Below are 7,232 nucleotides of genomic sequence, written 5' to 3'. Positions count from 1 at the left end.
GAGAAAAATTTGTACTGCATATTCTAGTTCACCCTTGTACCACACAATAATAATAATACTAATAACAATAACAATAATACAACCAATATTGCACCAAGAACTTGATTTTTCCAAGCCACAGTGCAAATTCATCATTGGAAGTCTGGCAACCAGAAGATGTAAAATATATATGATAATGTGCAGGCGCGTGTATAATATATATATATATATATATATATATATGCAATTGCAGGTCCCCTCTCACCCTATAAATACTGCCTCATGTGGGCAAGCATTTCACTAGAGAGACTAAAGACATGGCCAAGCTTGCCTTCATAAGTGTTCTCGTGCTCATTGCAACTTGTAAGTACACAAGCTAGGTTACTACTCTTTTTTTTTTTTTTCCATTTGGGCAAATGAGGTTAGCACTTCAGAAAATTTTTTAAACAACTTCAAATTTCTTTTATCAGAACTAAATTGACAGATATGCCTCCAACACTTACAAGGCTACCCTTTCAAGACTCTCTCTTCCTCTATCCCAATAGCCTGCTCCTTAAATTGCTATAGTGTCTGCCACAATTGTGTACATCTCCCGTTCTAAACTTTGTCATCAACGAGCCACAGATAGCTGAGCCTTCATACGCACCCCAAAACTATAGTAAAATCAACTAATTCAACTAATTCAAACAAGGGAGAAACAAAGTAGCTAGGTAACGGTGAGTTAGAGTTTTGGCTAGGTTATCAGGATATTCACTTTAGGATCGGTTTGCATTGGCAAGGTTGATTGACGGCTGTGGCTATAGCAAGACGAAAAGACGAAGAAACTAAAGATTGTAGAGAGGGTAATGTTGTAATCTTAGTAATATTTTAGAGACATATTTGTCAGTTCAGTCAGTATAAAAGTGAGGTAGAGTGCTAAGGGCTTTTTTTTTTAAGAGTACAAATATCATTTACCATTATTTATTGTAAACTATGATGAATTAACGGCATATCAAGTTATTTTAATTTTGGATTTTATATGTATCATCAAGAAATTTTAATTCTTTGGAAAATGACCAATTAATAATACCATTGATCAGATAACTTGAGTCTTTATTGCAGTGGTGGTCATGGCACCAGGTGGCAAGATACTGGAAGCTGAGGCAGCCACCCCACCAAGGAAACTGCGGGAAATCGACCACCAAGAAAAGGAGATGCTCATAAAATTGCCCGCAAAAGCAATGAGCTCCAAGATTGGAGGTCCATATGGAGCACCCTGTTCACTGTTAGACGTGTGCGACCCTGGTTGTTATTGTGATTATATACGTTTTAATTACGGCATTTGTAACGGTGACTGCGAGTGAATTGGTAAGTATTGTGTCAAGAAACCCTTCAAGTACCGAATGGTTTGTCGCCTGCATGTGTTGTATAATATGTATTGTGCTTCTGCATTTCTTTTTTTTTTTTTTGGTTTTCTGGTCGATGACATGGAATCTAGCATTCCCTTTATGGGAAGCAAATTATCATGAATGATAGTCTCATGCCAATAAAAAGCAGTCTATGCTAAACGGACCTTGTGTCCTTGTCAAGTAGTTGATGTAATTTCTTTGCGTTTACTATCTTTGTTGTGAAAGTACTGCAAAAATATCTATATAATTGTGGTCGTTTATTGTTGTTTATTGTGATACTCTATCTTTTTTTACCTTAACCCTTTAATTTAAACCAGCATTATACTGGTACAGCGGAAAAAGTTTTAGCAAAGAGAGTACATCAACCCCAAAATGTAAAGAGAGCTATAAATACCTAAAACACTACTATTTGCTCAACTATAGCTCGACAGACTCAATATTTAATAAAAAGAAACATTAAGGCTTCTTGAAATTCTTCTCCATTTCCCAGCTACATATCTGTGATCTTGAATAATTCTTCTCAGTGCAATCTTAGCTGGCATTTTGATCTTCTGGCTTTTTGGTCTTCTGATACATGACTTTGGAACAATGAAAGCACCAACCCTTCACCTCGTCAGACCAGGGATATGCCCCTTTCTATATCAGGCTTGAAGCTCGTTTTTGCCTTCATATTGCATAAATAAAAATACACTGACAAGAGAAAAAAGCAAAAACGGGTAAATTACATATGACCCCCTTGTGGTTTCGCCTATTGCTATATGACCCCCTTAACACTACAAAATGACCCCTCATCATTTCATGTAAAGTGGAATATGATGAAAAATAGCCTATGTAACGTCCTTAATTGAAATACCAATAATACCCTTACTTAAATGCTAAATCAATCGACGACTTAGTCATCTTGTACAAAAGTATAAGAGGATATTTATAACTTTTAAGGGATAAAATGAATATTTATATAAACTATAAAGAGTTACATGGATATTAATATTTTATCACATATACTTTGAGAGCGTATTTGATATAAACGCTGTAACTAATTGTGTATTCTATGTATTTTTCACTTTATATAAAACTATAGAGAGATTGTGTGGCTAATTTAAAATTTTAGAGAGTCATCTGGCATTATGTAAAATCACTTGGGAGTTATAAGTAATTTACCCCAAAAAATGGCAACCAATGTCTATGATCAAATTGTCTTGGCATAGGGGAAAAAAAAATTCATGCATTTCTTGATTTCTCTTTCCATCCTAAATCGAACATACTATTGTTCTGGAAAAGCTTAACATATTTCACATTTTTTAGACAACTATCTAATTAATAATAGACATTTAGAACTCATTTATTAAATTAGATGGTTTTCGCATCTTGGTCTAAAGCATAACATAGCTATCCGGATATTAACAAATGAGTCGAATTCTTGTTTATAAATATTCGAGTTCAAACTTGGACCAACTCATTATTCTAAACAAGACGAATTCGAGCTCGACCTCAAATTTCATTTTGAAGATGATTTAATTATATTTTTAATAAATGATACATTATTTAAAATAGGTTTAATTGTATTTCTTTGTCTTAAAAAAGTAAATAATAACTAATTTATGTATAATTACTTTTTTAGTAAAATATAATATGTATTTAATAATATTAAATATATTTATGTTTATATTTATTTATTTTATAATTATAAATGTATTCACGAACTATATGAATAATTTGCGACCATGCGCGTGTTTGGCTTAGTTATTAAACAAACCTAATATTGCACTCGAATTCGATTCGATTATCAAACGATCAAGTTTTTATTCGAACGAGCCAAATACAAATGCGTTCGCAAATAATATGGTGCTGGTGCTGGTGCTGTTTTATATATATAGTGGGTCCTGTTTTGGACCAAAAAAATATGTGGGGCCTGTCAAACTACTAATTTGCTATAGGGGTCCTATGGTCGCTTTAACCCATATTCGCAGCAGAAAAAATCTCTCTAAAATATTAAAATATAGAATCTGGTTCAAATAACAGCTTTTTGGGACGAAAACTTTTTCTATATCATCTACCCCGCATGCCTCTTCAAAAGATTACCCCTGAAACAAATAAATGTCAATGAAAAAAAGAGGAGTTGCCAGTATTTTGGGTGGAGTGATGGGACAAAATTACCCCTGAAACAAATAAATTATGTTTGACGTATAGTCCACTTTCACCAAACATGTTAATGGCTCGTTTACGATTGTGGTAATTTATTAAAAAATACTTTAACAGTAGACCTCTTAATAAAAATACTTATTAAGTGCTTTTAAATATACTGTTTGGAGATATAATCCAATAATTGATTATTGTATTGGATAATGTGTAACTTGAAAATTGTTAAATGTATTTATCTTTTTATTTAGTTTATAATATAGAATAAAATGATTAAATTTAATATTTTATTTTTAAATAAAAAAAGTTACTGTAATAACACCAAACTTGAACTTTTGCTAATAGAATAAAATGATTAAATTTAATATTTTATTTTATGTTGAATATCTGCTCTTATATTCACCATAATAGCACCGTGAAAGACTTTCTGCTCTTAATTATGGTGAATATCATGCAAAAGTTCAGAAAGTCTACTCTAATAGCACCAAAAAGGCACTACCAAAATTATGGTATCATTGCATCAGTTTCATGTGTGTTTTGTCAGGCTAATGTTGAAAGTCATGATCATTTATTTTTCTCTTGTCCATTCACTTACAGATTATGGTAGTATTTACTGCAGAAATGCAACATCATATGGTTTGAAGGTAGTTGGTAGGAGACTATTAGTTGGGCTATCATGACTGCGAAAGCTAAAAGTTATCAGAATTTGGTGCTTAAACCGGTGCTAGTTGCCGCAGTTTATTGTGTTTGGAATGAAAGAAATCAAAAGATATTCACAAACTCTTACATTGACGCTATAAGTTTACAAAAACAAGTATGCTCCTTAGTGAGAAGTAGGCAGATGTGCTTGACAGGGGTCATTAAGTCTCAATCCAATATGTGACTGCAGTGCGAATGGAATTTGTCTCAATCCATATTTCGGCCTTAACTGCCGTCTGATTGTAATTCTAGCTGGATTTTGGTTGTTCATGTCTCATTGTTTATTTGACTGATCCCACCTTGTGGATCAACTTTATTGTATTGATTGTAACGTACATTTTACTGCTTGAGAATAAATTTTAACTTGCCCAAAAAAAAAACCAGCATCATACTGATACACCAAAAAAAAATTTCACAAAGGACTACTTTTTTGTCAATTACGACAGTTTGACTTTTGTCAATTACAAAGGACTACACCAACCCCAACATATAAAGAGAGCCGTAGATGCCTAAGACGCTATTTGCCCATGTGTCGCTCAAGAGACTTTAACATTTAAGAAAAAGAAACATTAAGGTTCTTGGAATTCTTCTCCATGTCCCAGCTATCAATCTGGAATAATTCTTCTCCAGGCAATTTTAGCCGCGTTTTGATCTTCTGATACATGACTTGGAACAGTGAGAACACCACCACTTCACCTCCTCAGACTAGGGATATGCCTGTCTCCAGTGGCAAAATCAAGATCTTTGTTTAGGGGATGTAGTAACTGATAGAGTATAATTTGTTAGTAAATTTATTATTGATTTCCCCTTCTATCCCTGACAAATATTGTGTTAATTGCTGATATTTACTCATATTTGGTATTTGGAATCAATTTCAGGAGTGAAGCAGAAAATTACCAAAAAGGAGGGACTTGTATGGAAAAATGCAGACTTCTAAGGGCTTCAACCTTTAGGTCCTTGAATTGGTGGGGACCACAAGCTAGTGCAAGGCATTTAGTCATTTGGGCTTTTCAAAGAAAGCAACGTAGAGAGACTTGGAACAACAAGTACTTTGGAGGCTTTGTCCACATGTGCGGGGACCACGGATAAGAAGCATGAGTCATTTGGACTCTAGGAAAAGAAACGTACAAGACTTTGAATTTGGTGTGGGGACCACTAGAGATAGCATTAGACTTCCTTTTGGCTTTAAAAAGGGAGAAACGTACGGGAGATCAATGAATCAATAGTTTTAGTTTAGGCTTTTAGCATAGTTTTAGTTTTCTTTTCTTAGCTCTTTCGCATGGTTGTTCTCCATTAATGGAGGACTAACCTCTTAATTCTAGTCAAGGGGACAACTGAAGACTTGGTTCAACAATTACTGTGAGATCGAATTTATTTTAATTATTTCCTCCATTTATTGGTATTCATATGTTTCCTGCTTTTAACTGTTATAGCTCTTGTGTATGATTGATTAGTGTGCAATAATTAATTATTCATATAGACTATTTTGCTAAATAGGAGTAATTGAATCCGTAATTGTTCGTTATCTCTACCTCAGTAGCAACTGGCGTAATTGGGATTATGTCAGGGGAGCATATGATCTAGCTTAAACAAACCCTCGTAGCGTGTTTGTTGGTTAGGATTGGGCATTTCTAATTATTAATGCAATCTAGAAATTAAATTCCACGGTCGTACCTGGGGTTATTTTTGGGTTAGAGAAATAGCTAACGGTCGTACCTTAGCTATCGAGAAATTAAGGAAGGGTTGGTTGTTTATCGCGTGCATGACAACTATAACTAATCTATTACTAAATGTTGGAATTATCTGCGAATCAATGATCAGTGCCTGAACCATTTCTGAAGTATGCCCTTGGCTAGAGCTATCTTAATTATTTCTTTTACTTAATTATTTTCTGCAGTTAATTTATTTAGTTAGCATTTAATCCAAAACCCCCCATATCTTGAACTCTAGAAGAAACGAATTATCCCCAGTCCCTGTGGATTCGACCCTACTCACCGCTATATACAAAATCTGTATTTTTCTCGAGTAGGTTTTTATTATTGTACAGGTTCGGCACCTGTCAATTTTTGGCGCCGTTGCCGGGGACTGGTGTCAGATTAATTTGTTTCTTTTTGAGTTCATCTTGTTTTTTTTTTTCTTTTTATTTTTCTCATATTTTTTTTTATATAGTTTATGGCTTCTAACAATCCATATTTTGGTGATAGTCTGGATTTTGTTTCCGGGGAAGACGATGAGACTAGTTTTTTTGCTAAGTTTGCATATTCAGAGGCACTAAACTCTATTAGAGAAAGAATGGCTGCTGCAACCTGTAAAATTTGTTATGCCAGGGATCATTCAACCGGTATGTGCCCCGAATATCAAGATAATCTGAGTGTCCCCCTCAATAATTATGGAGATTTTTCACCCTGGTCTCAAACGTGGTATAACCCTAATCCAAACGGGTATGATCAAGAATGGTGGGATAACTCCGATTATAATTATACAACGGGGCCAATGAATTTTCAGCAGTATGAGTCTCAAGAATCGTCATCTATGTCAGGTATGTCTCTTGAAGAAATAGTTGAATCAATAGCTATTAATACATATCAATTCCAACAGGAGACACAAAGGAGAAATGAGATGATGAAGGAGGCAATGAGTAATCTGGAAGATCAAATGTGTCTATTGACATCCAGAATAAATCGACTGGCTTCTCAATTTGAAGAATTGCCCTCGAAAACCATTGTTGAAAATGAGAGTGCAATTTGCCTGACTAGTGATGAGGAACTGCAAGATTTTCAAGAAGAGAGATGTACAGATGCAGTTGAAAAAGAACCCGAAAAGGAAGAAATTGAACCCCAACTGCAACCCATTCAAGTGAAAGAATCCAGTGAAGAAAATCAGCAAATGTGGTGACACCACCTCCATTCCCTAACCTGCATTTTCTTAACTCTTACTCTATGATTTCTGTTAATGAGATTGATTTTGTTATACCGGAAGTTCTTGAGTCTCATGGCAGGAATGAATTAAGAGTAGCTATGGTCAAAT

At 34.4% G+C, this 7,232-nt stretch overlaps 1 long non-coding RNA gene across 1 annotated transcript; it reads left to right on the top strand.

Moving 5' to 3' along the window:
• The first annotated feature begins 288 nt into the window (after positions 1-288).
• LOC140038743 (uncharacterized) lies at positions 289-1,547 on the top strand. Its single transcript, XR_011842317.1, has 2 exons — positions 289-342; positions 1,081-1,547. It is a non-coding gene; the product is annotated as an uncharacterized lncRNA (long non-coding RNA).
• Positions 1,548-7,232: the final 5,685 nt, after the last annotated feature.

This window comes from Coffea arabica, chromosome 3e, assembly GCF_036785885.1.
Source record: "Coffea arabica cultivar ET-39 chromosome 3e, Coffea Arabica ET-39 HiFi, whole genome shotgun sequence".
Lineage (NCBI taxonomy): Eukaryota > Viridiplantae > Streptophyta > Magnoliopsida > Gentianales > Rubiaceae > Coffea > Coffea arabica.
This window is presented reverse-complemented; position numbering and strand designations above follow the sequence as displayed.